General features: G+C 39.1%; 1 pseudogene; it reads right to left on the bottom strand.

The window, feature by feature from the left end:
• Positions 1–6666: 6666 nt before the first annotated feature.
• The window catches only part of LOC102927196 (sentrin-specific protease 2-like), a 45309-nt pseudogene continuing 34801 nt past the window's right edge, over positions 6667–17174 (bottom strand).

The following is a 17174-nucleotide window of genomic DNA, read 5'->3' on the forward strand; positions in this document are numbered from 1 at the left end:
AATAGCACTGGCGTAGGGAAATACAAATGAAACACAAAATGACCTACCACATGAGGGTGGCTATTAACAAATCAGCAATATAAAGAAAGGCTGATGAGTGTTCAGAAAAAGGGACACCCACACACTGCTGGTGGAAACATAAACTAGTACAGCTATTTTGGCAAAAAGTGTGGAGGTTTCTCAGTAAACTGGAAGTGAAATGACACCTTGATCCATTCATTTCATTTTCCAATTTCATGTGGCAATCCCAATTTCATTTCAGTGAAAGGAAGTCGGTATATAATATGCTTGCACATATTACACTGCTATTCACAATGCCTATATGGGGATCAATTTAGATTTCTAACAGTGATTGAAGAGGTAAAGAAATATGGTATATAAATGCAATGGAGTATTATTCAGCCACAAAAAGAATGGGATTCCATTCCTCACAGCAACATGAATAGAACTAAAAGATGACAATCTCATATAAAACAAGTAATACAGATGTAGAAAAAAAACAGTTTAGTTTCACTTAGATATGGAAAATAAAATCTTTTTATCATAGAAGCTGAGAATAAAGTATTAGCTACTATGGCCAGAGGAGGGTTTAGCAAAAGGAACTGAGGGGAAGGATAGCAGGTCCAGAGCCTCAGGTGGGTTGGTTGGAAGAGTAGCTTCTGGTGCTCTAGAGCTCATAGGACAATGGTTTGACAATTGTTTACTGCACACCCCACATGCTAACAGAAGGGATCTCAAAGCTTCCCAGTAGAGACATGTTTGTTTAACCTGATAGAAATCCTATTTATCTTGATCTGACCATTACACATTTTGTGCACATATTAGAACGCCATAATGTGACCTATGATTATATGCAATTATGGTGTGTTAAGCAAAACAATCATACTTAAATTGACATCCATTCTGAAGTAAAAATCTTCTTCCATATACTAAGAATTACATAACAGGAAGTATGAATTGCTGGTACCATCACTGCCGTGTTCTCTGTATATGGCAATACATTTTTTTTTTTTTTTTTTTTTTGGTTTTTTCGAGACAGGGTTTCTCTGTGTAGCTTTGCGCCTTTCCTGGAGCTCACTTGGTAGCCCAGGCTGGCCTCGAACTCACAAAGATCCGCCTGGCTCTGCCTCCCGAGTGCTGGGATTAAAGGCGTGCGCCACCACGCCCGGCGGCAATACATTTTAAAGGAGATAAATACTGTGTCCACAAGTGCCCAAACTCCAGGTAGCTCAGAGGAGGCTTTGCTAGATGGAGGTTATTTCAGTTATGACTTCTTTCTTGTATGTATAGTTTGTTTCAAATGTGTCACAGCTCTTTCTTTTTACCTCCATTCAGAAGAATTTATCTGAAAATCTTGCAAAACCATTTCCTCTTAATATGTGTGATTTATCTCATTACATTTGGCTGTAAAATGTCAGGACTTTGCACATTTCACTGATACAACATATGTATGCATCTACATATGTGTGTTTAAATGGAGTTACATTACACATGGTCTTAACAATCTGTAGACGAATTTCTAAATGGTCTTAATAATAATAAAAAAAAAACATGGAGCCAAATATAGGGGTGAAAGCTTTAGAGAGATCAGGGAAATAGGGAAAGCCACCAGCCAACCTTACCTCACCAACTCTGCAGCTTACAAATGCACTTCTTCCTGTATACTCATGTCTATATGCCTTTTCTGTTCTGTTCTCTCATTGGCTCTCTTATCCCAGCTACATCACTTCCTCTTCCTACACAGCTATGTCACTTTCTGTCTGTTTGTACAGACCTCCAGATCTCTATGATTGATACTGGGATTAAAGGCATGTGTCACCACAATCGCAGAGCTAGGCTCTGCTCCCTAGTGTGGCCTTGAACACACAGAAATCCTGCCTGCTAAGTGATAGGATTAAGGGTGTGTTCTACCACTGCCTGACTTCTTTGCTTACTTATAAGAGCTTTCTTTTTCCTCTGATTCTCCAGGCAAGTTTTATTTATCAAAGCACAAATAAAATATCACCACATCAAAGCACAAATAAAATATCACCACATTTCAACACAAAGTATCACCACAACAGTCCCCTAAAGAACCATACATTTACATAATCCCCAGTGCCAAGTAAGAGAAACCTTTCTTCAAGTTGTTGGCCAGTGTAGTCCAAGGGATTCTCCAAACAATATAGGCTATTGCAATTGCCCTTGGTTGCCTTATAGAATGTGAGGGTAGGACATTATTCTTGAAGACATCACATATTTCAGACACATGACTTAGAAGAATGGAGCTGGAACTGACCTGGAAGCTGCCTCTTTGAGGACTAGCTTTCATAGTATCTGATAGTGCTATGAAAACTACCAAGGAATAAAAAGAAAGGTCTGAACCTCACTGTAAAGTCTCTAAACACAACAATGACCCAGCTTGGAAAGATACAACCAGTGATACAATAATGGCATATATACCTTGGGAGGAGCCAGAAGCTGTCGAATTTGACTTAAAGCCTACTCAAGACAAGTATGTCTGGTACTATAAAACTAGTCAACTACCCATGGCTGAGTGTATCCTTATGCCTATAGATAATTGTAGCACTCATGTCTCATCAAAGAAAATTTTTTAATTTATTTTTTGCAAGAGATGGAGACACTAGATTGATTATATCTTCTACATGATGGGGAAGCTTACCCCATAAAACCCCAACAGCACAATCTTCTAAACAAGACCTGTATAGTGACAAAAAGAGTTGACATACCAACATGGATAAGAAAAATTTCATGAGGCTCCAGCCTTAGATGAAAAGCTAGAAGAAATTAATGGCTGCTCAGAGGGAAAGAATCATCCTCTCCCAAGTGGCCAGCCTTAACACATGTACAGATGAAGAACTAAATAGACTTTAACACACTGTGTGTGTGTGTGTGTATGTGTGTGTGTGTGTGTGTGTGTGTGTGTGTATGTGTGTGTGTGTGTGTGTGTGTGTGTGTGTGTGTGTGTGTATATAAAAACATGATAGACTAGGGCATGAATTTAAGAGAGTTTGGGAACACAAGACAAGTTGGGGAGGAGGAGAGAGGGGTGGAGGTTATATAAATACAATATAAAACTCAAAAAATCAAACTTTATAATTAAAAAATTAGAGATAATTCTGGAGGAATGAAATAATCAAATTATTATTGAGTGACTTATTTTTCTTCCTTATGCCAATATCATGTTAAAGTCATTTATTTATAATATTCTTGAACTACCAAACCACACACACACAAAACAAAACAAAACAAAAAACCTTGAAATCAAAGATAAAGTGAGGTTAATTATTGAACACTGATCTTAAAAATCAAAGAATCAGTCATTCTTCATGTAGTAATATATTGGTTTATATTATAGACATACACACAAAATCTTCACATTACAAGCACTTTGAAGTGAATGCTGGCATTCTTTATTTGCATCATTGTCTCTGGTTAGTTCCCCTTGTACTACCGTTAAGACTACCATAAAGGATCGTGAATGTAACACGATTTTGTGTGAGTTCATATATATCAACTTCTGTAAGTAATGAAAAATTCAGTGAGACTTTCTTCCAAAAAGTATTAGGCATAAACTTAGTGAGGTTTTCTTGTTCATGTAGCTGAAAACGCCATAAACAAGGAAGACATTAAAAATGATAAAGCCATTTCAGATATCTAATTCCATAATAAAAGCAATGACGTTTCACAAACTACTGTGGCCGTGGTCAGTTACTGCTAGTGGTGTGGAAGCACTTTGTGCTTCACTGGCCCAGTGGGCACAGTTGCTTGTGACACTACCTGGTCAGCAGTTGTACCTGTTCTGATTGCTTCTCTGAGCACTAGAAATCACAGCTGCTGGTCTGAGAGCAGGGGACACATGAATTATCCTACCATCCAGAGACCTGAGGAAGGGCACTTGTGAATTCATGCCCAGCTTGGGCTACATAGCAAGACCTATTTCTAATCAGGACAAAAATGAGCACAATGCTGCTGCTTGTGAAAGTCTGTCCCACTCTATCATGAGGACAGAGTTCTCTTTCTTCTCACCCCATACCCTACACATCAGTACATACCCTTTGCCTATCTTAAAAATAAAGCCAGAAGCTCAGAGTGTTTGATGAGTCCATAGCTTACCTTTGATTTGGGAATTCTTGGGCCAAGCATAGATTTTTCCAGAAGAATTAACTTCATCTCGCCATGCTATCTTTGCTCTTCAACCACACTGTTCATACAACAGCCAAAATGACACTCTAAGATATTGTCTTTTATTTCTTTGTGGGAAACTCTGCAATATCTTTCCATGTCTTGTCCCAGGCTTCCTACCGTCTCACCCACTATCCCTCTGAACTTGTCTACTTTCTACTTACTTGCTCTAGGCATAGAAAGCTCTTTGATATTCCCAAAGTCTCTATGCAGCTTCTCATCCAAGGGCTTTGCCTCTAGTTGACTTGTGCTTCAAGACACAATGAGAATAGCTCTTTCTCAGATATGTTCATGGAAAATTCCCTGGCATTCTCCAGAATGCAACTACAATTTCATTTCCTCACTGAGGTCTGCCTTCACAGTTCTATTCAATGTTTGTACTTAGAGATATCCAGCCTTCACTACTGTTGTTCACATTCTACTCTGCTACTGTTCTTTTCTAAGAGTACAAGGTGTCTTTGTACTGGGCATACTATTTACAGTATTAAATCTACTTAGCCTGCCGTGCTATGGTCAAAAATAAGTTCAACCAGTCACTCACAAGCCATCTTATTTGCATGAATTGGCTGAGGCTCTGCAGTAACTTGTGTATTCTGAGTACTCCATGCTGAATTGCCTTTGTCCTGACAGAAGAGAACAGCAGCTTCTGCTTGGAAATAGCACTTACTATAATCACTAGCATTTCATTATCTAAAACAAATTGTATAACTGAATCAATGTCGGAAGGGAAGTGTGTTATTTAAGAAAAGGAGGGGTGAGTAGTAGCTACTGGTCCCTGGTTATTGTCTGTTGTCTGCTAGAATCTTGAGGGCAGGCCACTTCATCTGTTCTTTTCCTTGATAAATGTTCAGTCCCTAAACAAAGCCTTGCATATAGTAACTGTTAGATAACTTCCGAATAAACACAAGAGGAAAAATACACTGTCTATCACACAGCTTTACATTTCCATAACCATTTAAAGTTTTTGTCAGTTGCTACAGTTAATGCAAATGATATTTCTCATTTTGAAATAGGAAAAAAGGTTATGATGGCCTTATTTAAAAAAATAAAAAACTTATTGGTTTTGCCTTGGCTTCCGGTTTGAAAATAGGAATATTGAAGAGGCTAATAAATAATATTCTGATAGCCAGAGAACTGGGGTTGATCACTAATCATGTAGCATTATAATTTGCTGTGTGGTCTCAGATAACCTTTTTCTCAGTAATAGAATATACAGTTGCTACACTGGGCACTATTTCATGGCTAGTCTAGGCAAGTAATGTATTTTTCTTTAAATTTCTTTTTCTTAGCACTTTACTAAGCTTATCTTGGGAAAATTTCTCTAAAAAAAAAAAGTTTACTTAGGACATCTCAGAACTAATGTCCCTAATGAAGGGGAGAGATAAAGAAGGGAGATGTCTTTTTTAGTTTCTTTTCCTCCAATATGGATGATATGTGGTAAAGACGACACACAAGGAGATGTGGCAGCCATGTTCTGACCTTGAGCTCACAAGCAAAAGGACTAAGGCAAGCACGTGGAGAAAGAACAGTTACAGTGATAGATGGCCCTTTATCACAAATTGAGGTGCTAGCACAATCCTTCAATTGACAATCTATAGAACTTCTAGTGAATGAACAATACCGATTCTCACACAGTGGTACTGCACACCGTTGTGTTTATCCTAAGCTAAATACATCTGAGTGGAACAAATCACTTGAAGGGAACCATCATAAAAACAAACACCCAAGAAACAAAAACCCCTCATGATATAATGCTGTTTCAAAATATGAGAAATAAGATAAGGAATTATAGATAAGAAGTTATAGATAAAAAGCATAACCCTGGGATATTGGTAGTGCATTTGATTGCTCAAAATACAAGAACATAATTTGGTTTGACTAAATTCAAGCAGGAATAATATTGGGGAAAAAAAGCTGATTTTTACTTAAAACTGTTCTAGAGACGTAATTTGAATGATTTTGTTGTTTGTAAGCCAGATGTTCTAACAATTATAGACACTTAGTTATAAATCAAAGAATTCAATTTTGTCATTTATCACTGCAGTTACTGAAAAACACAAGAATACAAGAGGGCCTGTGAAATGATTTAACATGGGTTTGAGGCTAAATGTAGCTCCATAATTCCAAAGCCCGTGGAACATAACTTGGGTCACCACTACCAATCAATATGTGACTTTGGATATTACGGGTCACCCGAGAGTGGGCAGGGCACAGGGCTGTTGTAACACAGGGCTGTGGTGGGTTGCAGGAGGATTGTGGAACCTGTGGAAGCAGCTTTTCTCCCGTGCAAAGATGAATGAACTGAGGAAGCAAAGGCATGGCTACATGTTCTGCGTGAGTATAAATTCAATGACCTAATTATTCTGACTTAAACTGCTACTTGGCTCAAAAAGTAAGAAATAAGGGTGGGAAAACCAGTTCTGCCATGGCAGCTCAACTATAAACCTGGACTAAAGTGGTCCCTTTCCTGGGTCCCTATCTTTAGGATGCACTCTTGGCCATTACACTTCCTGACTGATGAAAGAACAGAACTGTGCACTGGTATTTCTGGAAAGGAGAAAACAAGAATTTCCCTGAACTTTATTAGTGAGACTTAGCCTTCTTATCCTAGAGGCAACCAAGATCTCAGGGAATTTGTATAAGGTCTGCTCAACAAAATTTGTTCTCAAGTCTATCCCTAGAAACAGGTGAAATGAAAGACTAAGCATTTCCAGATTTCAGCCATGATAGAAGAAAAATGCAGGTATCAATCTTCCTAAATATAGAGAGAATAAGAGACTCCACTCGCTCTTACCATGCCAGTCCCATGTACTTCCTGCCTGGAATCTTATACTGCCCCTACAGGACCACATCCTCAGAGTCAACCACATGACCTCCTGTTCCAAATGCAGTAAGAAACTGTGGGGCCTTGATCAGGAACAAGATATTAGTCTCCCCTTCAAGTAGGTCTGTCATTACAACCATTTTGCAGCCTCTCTGCTGGGACATGCTCCTTAGCTAGCATGGGGGTAGGCAACCAGCACCCAAGTTCTCCACTGAGAGTCATTTCTTGAATTCTCCTGCTCATAGGCCCCAGGTGTTGTCCTTGTGTGTTTGTGAGTCCCTATCCAGATTATGAGCATCTTGGGTCTTTGCTGATGCTAAAAACCTGACCTGTTTTCACTCACCTAGTGCTGGGAATTTGGTAGTTACTTACCATTGCATAATTAGTCTTGTCCTTTGTTTCTGATGGCAGTAGACATAAGGATGAATCCTCCTCTTCAGTGGCCAGAAGTAAAATCTTGATGGGTACTGTAGAAATAAATGTCTGCCCATGGAATCTTCCAGTTATTTTCCCTGTGCTTGGGTCCACATTTTCCTGGGAATTGTATCCCCAGGGCTTCACGGGCTGTAAGGATACATACACAATACCCCTGATTTGAGAAACACTAGAGAGAGAAATTGTTTTCTCCTTTCTGATACTCAACTTAGTTTTCCCCCATTTCTTTCCTGTTATAAGCTGGGTCCTGACATTGTCTAGTCTCTGTGAAATGTCACATTTGGGGAAATAGCTCAACAATCAAAAAGTAATTAAAAGCAATTCCATTCTTTACTGACATTTCTTGAAGAAGGGCCATGGGATTTAATACATAATTCATATCAATGTCTTCACACTCTGCCACTGCCCCCAAACCTTTCATCCACACTTTATAATCTATTCTCAGCAAATCTTACAGAAGCACATTTTATATGAATCTTTACTACCTCTCTCCTCTTCAATTTTCAATTTTATTTTCCTTAAGTATAGATAAATGGTCCCCTGATTTTTTCTCTTTGTAATATCCCTCCACACCATAAGATATATAGGAAGAACTGAGATTTTCTCCAAGAGGCTTGCAAGTTGAAACACACACACACAAATACACACACTGTGTACACATATATACTCACATACATATACACACATATGCATGCACACACACACACACACACACACACTGTGTGTGTGTGTGTGTGTGTGTGTGTGAGAGAGAGAGAGAGAGAGAGAGAGAGAGAGAGAGAGAGAGAGAGAGAGAAGTGATGCCTAACAGACTAACAGATAGTTAAAGACAAATTTCATGAGAGAAAAAAAGAAGACTAGAACATCCATAATTAAACATCTTTTAACATCCCCATTTCTCTGAGAATCATTTTTTCTGTGCCTCTATTCACTTCTTTTCCCAGCTAGGAAGAGAATCAATCTTACTGAGCTCACTCAGCACTGTGCTTGGGGCAGAGAGTCTAGACTGTTTCTGTTTATCATGAGAAGGAGCTCAAGGTACTTGGTTTTTAGCTGCACCAAATCTCGTATCATTCATCTGTTAATGTTATTTTTTTAAAGCCTTTAAAAATTCAGTGCAGAACAACAACAACAACAAGAAAAGTAAATTGTCCTTTGATTCTATAATGGCTTTTATTCCCCAGAACTGCAGTGTGCAAATAAAAGGAAGCAAATTACGTTCTGAATTAAACTTTTCTTGCTTCAGCTAGGCTGAGTCACCTTTGACGTTCTTTTTCTTTTCTTTTTTTTAAATTTTTTTTGAGTTTCTGGCTGCACATCTAGAGCTATTTTAAAAGATGTCACATACAAATCTGCAAACCTTAAGATGTTCTACTCCAGGCAAGTAATTTAAAGGAATGAAGCTGAGATGAATTTATCCCTATATTTCTCTAGGCTTTGGTTTCTCTCCAAATCTATTGGTATCTGTAGTAGCATCCAGAATATTAAGACACAACCATTATTGATGCAGCCCTCTCTTGGCCTCTTGGATGTACCACAGATGGCAAACCATGATTGGAGAGGGGAGATAAATGTATTAAACTTCACCTTGAACATATCCCATGGTAGGAAGAGAAGCACATGCTATACGTATTTTAGTAAATGACTTCAGAATGTTCTTCAGCCTTCTAGGCACTTCAGAATACAAGCACTCCAGAAAGAGTGCCTGGTGGACAGAGATGAACATTTTTCAGCTCTTGTCTTTTCCTATGACAAGAATTGGTTTTCTAGTGAATGCTAGCTGTGGAACTCTTGAGGACAGTGGCTGCCCCACATTTTCATACAAGGACTTAGAGCAGCATTCTAGTGAGAAGGCAAATAGAGGCAGAGAGGTATGTACAGAGACTGTTCATACTTTCAGAAGACTATTCAGTGCCTAGCAAGGTAATGATGGTGGTCCTCTACCAGGTAGTGGCTGACTACAACCCCTTCTCAGCTTCACCTACCTTTTGGCCATGTCTTTGTAAGGCCTGATCTGTGAAAAGTTGTTATTCTTTAAGAATCTTTCTAAGAAGGACTCACTGAATGAAACCACAAGGAGACTGGAGACTTCTCATTGTCAGGATGGAATGTGAAAAGAAGCATTTGGGCTGTGGCTTATTGATACTAGAGTCTATGAAACTTCTTCCTAAATTCCAGCTCTATGAGTTATTAGCTGTGAAACCTTAGGATGCTACTTTGCCTCCCTCTTCCTTAGATCCTTCAGTCCAACAATCCCCCCTCTGAGCTTCTCTTGCTCCTTCTCCTCAAAATGTTTTATGTTAAATAACCAACTTGCCTGAGGCTGTATGGCACAAGGGAATGTTGGCAAAGTTCAGAAAATATTTCTTGCTACATTTTAGATGATTAGAAATATATATATATATATATATATATATATTAGGTTAAAAATAAAGATTTATTAATATAATCATCAACATCATCATTATACTATAACTAAATATTCCCCTACATGTAACACTTTTCCATGTATACTATGCATCCATTAATTCAAAAAATGAGTCCTTATATTGACCAAGACCTTGTACTGAATTGGGAAGCTGTTTGCAAAATAGAAAGAACTGCACATACGTTTCTTGTGGTGGCCTGGAAACTATGCACAAAACACTAGAATATGTTGAGAAGGAGGCACTATTCTCACTATAGGGAGTAGGTAGGCATCACAGAAGAGAAGGCATATTTGAAATGATTCTAAAGGATGAAGAGAGATCCATCAGTTGTGGATGGGATGAAAGATAGCTGCGAAAACAAAGTATAATAGTGTATTAATGGGAATCTAAGTTTGAAAGTACAATCCATTACTGCTCAGGCCTTAGAAAGTAAAATACTCATTTCAGTAAGGGAAGATTGTCATGGGCTGAGGTAGTAGACTAGCATATAAGAGTGTGAAGTACACACAGAAATTTTTCAGGGATAAGGAACGAGTGTTTACTTATAAGTGTGCATGAAGGAGCCATTGGAAGGCTTGCCAAGAAGTGTCACCCCCAAGGCTGGTGCATCTGAAGTATAATTGAGGTATTTTGTGAGGAATTTATTCAGGGGAAATTATAGATAAGATGAAGAAACACTAATCATTTCATGTCAGAGGTGATGCTAATGCAGAGATGGAGGCATGTTTCAGAAACAGAAAGACAGGAGCTTTCTGCTATCTTTATCTTCATATGCCAAGAAGTTGTGTTTTTGAGATCCTCCCTTGGCAAACCAAATAATTCTTGATTTTTCCATTGTTCAAACGTGGAGATGCCCTGAGCTTTCTAATAGTACTTTTGGTCAATTAACAAAAATTGTCAATTTCTTCTTTTAAAATTAGGAGTTAAAATTAAACTTCACACTTCATCATCACTCCTCCAAACCAGATACCATAATACATTAATTTATTATGAAACAGCATTATATTTTTGAAAGTCTGTCACAACTGAATATCTTTTAACTTGTATCCAAGCAGAACCTCAGGTCACTTTGTTTAACTGCTGCCATAACACGTTTTAATGGAATATTTTCAAGGTGTGTTTTTGTCCACATAACCTGGTATAGTGATAGGTTGAATTTAGTAGGCAGCTCTGTGGAGAAAACCCAGAAAAATTATCTTTCAAAGTAGTGTGTCTTGTTAGTGAGTGTGAGTGAATTAGGCAAGCTGCTGACAAAAATGTCTACAGAATAAAGCATGTTTCTGAAGTTAAGATGTCAAACATCAGGAATCTTCCACCCCAATCACTGGCCAAGCTATTTTATAATAGATATATTGGTTGGGAACCAGCAACAATTGTTTAAAGTAAAAACATTAGCATTCATTTCTGTCAAAGATCATTAACATAATTTCTTACATGCCTAAATCACCTGCATAAATAGTACACAATACAGTAGTTATTCCTGTGGGTGAAAATCAAATGTATTGTGCTGACACACGTGTAATGTACCCTTGAGCAGGTCACCTTCACTCTGCCTCAGTTTTTTCTTTCAGAATACAGGAAAAACAATAAGAATTGTAACAGTATCTCATGGTGTCAATGGGGACAAAATAAATGCATTCATAAGATTATTTGAAGTTTGGAAAGTTTATAAAAAAGTTGAGAAAGAACAATATAAAGTTTTCTAACTGACTACCTACAAATTTCCCTTGCCATGACAATCAGCTCCTCATGGAGATACCTTTCCTTCATGTTCTTGTTTTTCTAGCTTACCTTCAGATGAATAAAAACATTTGACCATGCACTAAATATATTTTAACCACAGGCTACATTCTAGTCACTATGCTCAAGTTGCACTCCTAAAACAGTAAGAAGATGTTGTCTTTTCTTAGGACACCTAGGGTCTATGGTATAAAAAGTACTTAAACTACTAATTACAATGCATACTGGAAGGCAAGGAGAGCTTGGTGGCCTGTGGACAAGTGCTTGCTAGTTTATAGCATGGCAAACACTTCCTTACATATGTTCACAAAAAGGCTGATTTTAGAACTGTCAACAGTCTCATATGACAGAGGTTTGGTGTCTTTTTCTCCTGAGAATGAGTTCTTGAAACTGAAAGCTATAGCAGTCTTGTTCAAAAAGATTACAATCTGCAAGGAAGACTCTGATACTCGGTGGTTGAAGATGAAAAGTGATTGCTGTGGGATATCATTCTGTATGCTTTGAATATGCATTGCTCTGATTGGTTCATAAATAAAATGCTAATTGGCCAGTAGCCAGGCAGGAAGTATAGGTGGGGCAAGTAGACAAGGAGAATTCTGGGAAAAGGAAGGACAGAGTTAGGAGTCACCAGCCAGAGGAAGCAAGATGACAAGGCAGAACTGAGCAAAGTTACCAAGCCACGTGGCTAAACGTAGATAACAATTATGGGTTAATTTAAGTGTAAGAGCTCTGTGGGAGCCTGTTCTCAGGTTCCTCATGGCTTTACCCAGCAGGTCCACATGGAGGATGATTAGGACCACAGGCCTGAGTGCAGGTGTCTGAGATGGTCTGCACTTGGCTGTGCTGGGGGAGGAGGTCTTTTGCTCCACCCCTTGGCGTCTATATAAAAACCCTGGGGCAGAGACAGTCGGAGCCCTGTTGGAAAAGGTTCCAGGCCCTCTCGAGGCTATCCTTTACTTTCTATCTGTTTATCTCCGCAATATTCTCTGCAATAAATCCTTCTATCTAATATTTTCTGCTGCTCACACTCAAGAAAACTCTGGGGAACTGTGGGGGTGGTGGATAAACGCCCCACAGAGCTCATCAATAATAAGCCTGAGCTAATGCCCATACAGTTCGTAATTAATATTAAGACTCTGTATGTTTATTTAGGTCTAAGTGGCTCCAGGACCAGGCAGGAGAGATTCGTCCCAACCACAGGGCTTGGGCAGGACTGGAGAAACTTCCAACTACAAGTGATACGTGTCATTTAGATCTTGTGGAAATTAGCTTTGCTAGATTCTTTTAGACATTGTCACCTCAAATCATTTTGTGCTGATGAATTATATAGACATAGATGCTTTTGCCCTACCCAGATTCAGTTGTGCATATTCCACACAGATCAATGAAACATTCTTCTTGTTGGCTCTGTCTGGCACTACAGATATATGCCAGAAGTCAAGCAGTACTGTGAAAACTTTTGATCCTTTGCTGTGCTACTATGGTTATCACAAATATTTCCAGTCATTCTTCACTGACACAAATATGCTTTTTATTATCAGTTCTTCTAACAGCATATTATTATTGTTAGAAAAAAATAAAATGGTAGACACCTATGAAGCACTCTTTCTCACCCCAATTCGGGGTTTAATTTCATTGATTATAAATATAGAAGATAAACTGGTATAATGGGGCTGATTCTGAGCACTGCCCTGGCTTGGGTGATTATTATTGTACTTATTCAACCATTTCTTCCATAACCTTCTTTCTCTTGACATCCCATGCCATGCCATTGTGTAGGAATGAAATAATGACTAGAACTAAGCTAGGTCTCAGTCAACAAAGGAACTATGCCCACTGATACATCACTGGGCACCGGACACACGTCTGCAGTGGTGGGGCAGACAGCTGAGTCAAAGTGTTGGCTACAAGCTTGGAAAGAATCAACTGAGTGAGACTAAACGATCTGCAAAGTATGATGCAACACCCAAAGCATTTTCCAAAGTGTTCCTTCTGGCAGCCCATCCACGTGATTTCTCATTCCTACACAAAGCATGCAGATTTTCCATGATTTTTAAAAACTTCTTATCCTTTTCTTCTGAGATGTATTACTATTATTTCATATTGTTAACACAGGAGCATCAGTAGTAATGTATCTAAATGAATCCAGACACTGGAAACACTAACAGTAGAGTCTACCAGGCTGTTTCTACTCTCTACCCTGGAAGGCTTGAGGAACCGGGCCAGGAATTTATTAACTGTGCAAATGGAGAAATTTGGAAGAGGGAGAAGCATGTGGGGAGAGATAAGGAATAGACTAGTCAAATTGGCCACTATTTCAAACAGTTCTTCCACATGTCAGATTTCTGAAGAGGTCCTCATGTTTATGGTACTGGAATGAGATTGCAGGGTTCCAAATCCCATTCTGGGCACTTCCCAGTAACAAATAATAACAGACAAGTTATTGTATTTGTCTAGATCTCAGCATGCCCTCAAACGTGAACGAGGATGGTTAATATTGATTGTCAATGTAACAAGATCTAGAGTCACTTAGGAGACAGACTCTCAACATGTATGAGGGAGTATGTCATTTGGATCAAATGAGGTCAGAAAACTCACCCTAAATATGGGTGGTACCATTCATGGTCCTGGGTTCCACACTGAATAAAAGATGCAGCAAACTGAGTACCACATTTATCTCTGCTTCCCAAGTGTGGATGCAATGCAACCAGCAGCCTTACGCACTTGCTACCATGCCTTCCCGGACATATATTGACTATATCCTTTAAACTGTGAAGCAAAAACCCAAACCCTTCCTTCTTTAAAATGTGTGTGTGTGTGTGTGTGTGTGTGTGTGTGTGTTACGTGGCATGTGCGTGATATGTACATACATATGTGTAATTGTGTCTATATATGTATGTATGCTGTATGTCTATTTGTATGTATAATGTGTGTGCAATAGTGTATCCATGTTCATATTTATGAGCATGTGTGCCACCACACAAGTGTGGAAGTCAGAGGATGATCGCAAGTGTAGCTCACGCCATCTACCTTGTTTGAGACAGGATCTCTTGTTGTTCACCACTGTGGACACCAAGCTTGCCGGATTTCTAGATTCTCTTGCCCGCATTGTAGTCAGAGCACCAGGACTGCACATATATTCTACTATATCCAGCTGTAAGTAGGGTCTAGAGATCCCAAGCCAGATCTTTATCCTTGTGTAGCAAATATCTTACTCAATGAGCCGTCTCTGCAGCCCCATTAACTTCTTTTGTCAGGAATCTTCTCACACCAATATTAAATGTGAGTTATACAGTGTAATAGTAACATGTTTCTCTGAGTTTTAAACGAAGAGCTTAAATGCTCAGGTATGTGCATGTATGAAGTAGAAAACTGATATGCTTCAATTTTTAAAGCTTTAGCTTTTTATTTCTAAAAGGCCAATAGAGCCAATGTCACAAATCAACTTGTTTTTTGAACGCCCAGACTTATACATTCACTGAAATACATTTAAACAAGTCTGAAGTGATTCCCCACTCAGAGGACTTTGATTTGTCTGTTCCTATGGTCCCAGGAAAGGTTGAATTTAAGTCTTTGTAAATATCCAGACAAAGGAGCTTTGAGACTGAGCTGAGCTAGCTGTGGAGGTGAAGACTCAAGCCTCGGGGAGAACAGGAGAGCTGGGGACAGGACAGGAAAACCAAGCCATGGCCAAGCTGAGCCAATAGTACAGGAGCTCTTAATTTGCTCTCAGCTTCCCCACCCTCTAAACGGCCTCCTTGCTGGCGGGGATTCTGTTTCTATTTGTTTCTATTTTGTTTTGTTTTTATTTGTTTCAATCAAAAGGCATTTTCCATGGGAACATATGTCTAGCTAGGAATAGAAAATCGATGGAAAAGCAGGTTTCACTCTGCTGAATTTATCGATTCCATAAAGGAAAGCTGCTCGTATATACATCCAGCCCAGGCAAAGGGCACCGGCACAGACTCGGGCTTGTTTCTTTCCGAGCTGCCTTTCTTGGTCCTTTCAAATCCAGCAGCGCTGAAAAGTGAAAGCAGTGTTCTTTGGCTTCACACAAACTCACAGCCATTTTGATGACAAGAAAGCAGAGCTGCTTCCCAACGTGTCTTTGTTCGAGTGATAGCGGGCCCTATTGAAACCTCCTGATGGAGCTCATTGAAAATAATAGGCGCCATTATCTTCCCTGCCAAGGCTGCCATGAGACCTTCAAAAGCTCAAATCATGACAGCACATATTGGACGGACAGGAGAAAGGCTGAGCGTGATTATGGGCAATTTCTGGCTCTCCTCCGCACACCTCATTGTATGAGGAGGGGGCATGGGGCTTTGTAATGCCCAGAGAAAGGGCACTTTGTAGTGAACACTCTTGGGAATGTTTTTGTACCCTTAGAATTTAAATGATTTGTCTCAAATAATTTGCGAAAGTAAAATATCAATTTCAGAATCTCTTCAGAAACCAGTGTTTGGAAGTGACCGGTTCTTTAATTTAGTATCAGAATACTGATGTATTTTTGGTAACTGGATAGGGACGGCAGCAAGGAAGCAAGTAGGAAATCTCTATCCCAGAGACTGCCAAGTGCAGCAACAGAGAGCGGCCTGGTAGTGTGGGATCGATAGAGCAGGTTGCTGGAAGATTGCAAAGGCGTTCCTTTCCCCAGGTCAGCACTCTGTTGTAGATGTAACCAACCGTCTTATTAAATAAGAAACACAGAAACAATGTAAAAGAGAAAGCCGAGAGGTCAGAACTCAGAGCTAAAATCTCACCCTTCCTCCTGCTGTCCCAGCTTCGCGAAAAGAGACCTACTTCCTCTCGGTTCGTATTTTTAAAGTATGTTGTTCTGCCTTCTCATTGGTTGTAAACCCAAACACATGACTGCCTCGTCACTGTCTGAATGTACAGCCCCCTAGGTCTTAAAGGCATATGTCTCCAATGCTGGCTGTATCCCTGAACACACAGAGATCTTATGGGATTAAAGGCGTGTGCCACCACCGCCACACTCTTGCTATGGCTCTAATAGCTCTGACCCTGAACACACAGATATCTATGGGATTAAAGGCGTGTGCCACCACCGCCACACTCTTGCTATGGCTCTAGTAGCTCTGACCCCCAGACAACTTTATTTATTAACATACAATCAAATTAATATTTCAATACAAATCAAAATAATATTTCAATACAATTAGATTACCACCACATTTCCCCTTTTCTATTTTAATAAAAAGAAAAAAAGCAAAAGGTTATGACTAACAAAAGAAAAACTATATACAAAAGTACAATAACTATATACAATATATACAAGTAATAAATACCTAAACAGGTATTTGACGAATCAGAGAAAATAATTCCATTATCTATCCTATTTTGATAATTCCAAGATGTATCTAATGTACTTTCTATCCTAATTAATTTTCAACTATAACTAACTAATCTTCAACCATAACTAACTAATCTTCAACTCCCTCAGAGACCCAAGAAGGGAATAATATTAGCTAACAAAAATAAAAACAGGAAGTGCATGCAAGCAACTTCCAAAAAATTTTGTGAGTTGACAGAAACAGCCA

Source organism: Peromyscus maniculatus, chromosome 14, assembly GCF_049852395.1.
Source record: "Peromyscus maniculatus bairdii isolate BWxNUB_F1_BW_parent chromosome 14, HU_Pman_BW_mat_3.1, whole genome shotgun sequence".
In the NCBI taxonomy this organism is placed as follows: Eukaryota; Metazoa; Chordata; class Mammalia; order Rodentia; family Cricetidae; genus Peromyscus; species Peromyscus maniculatus.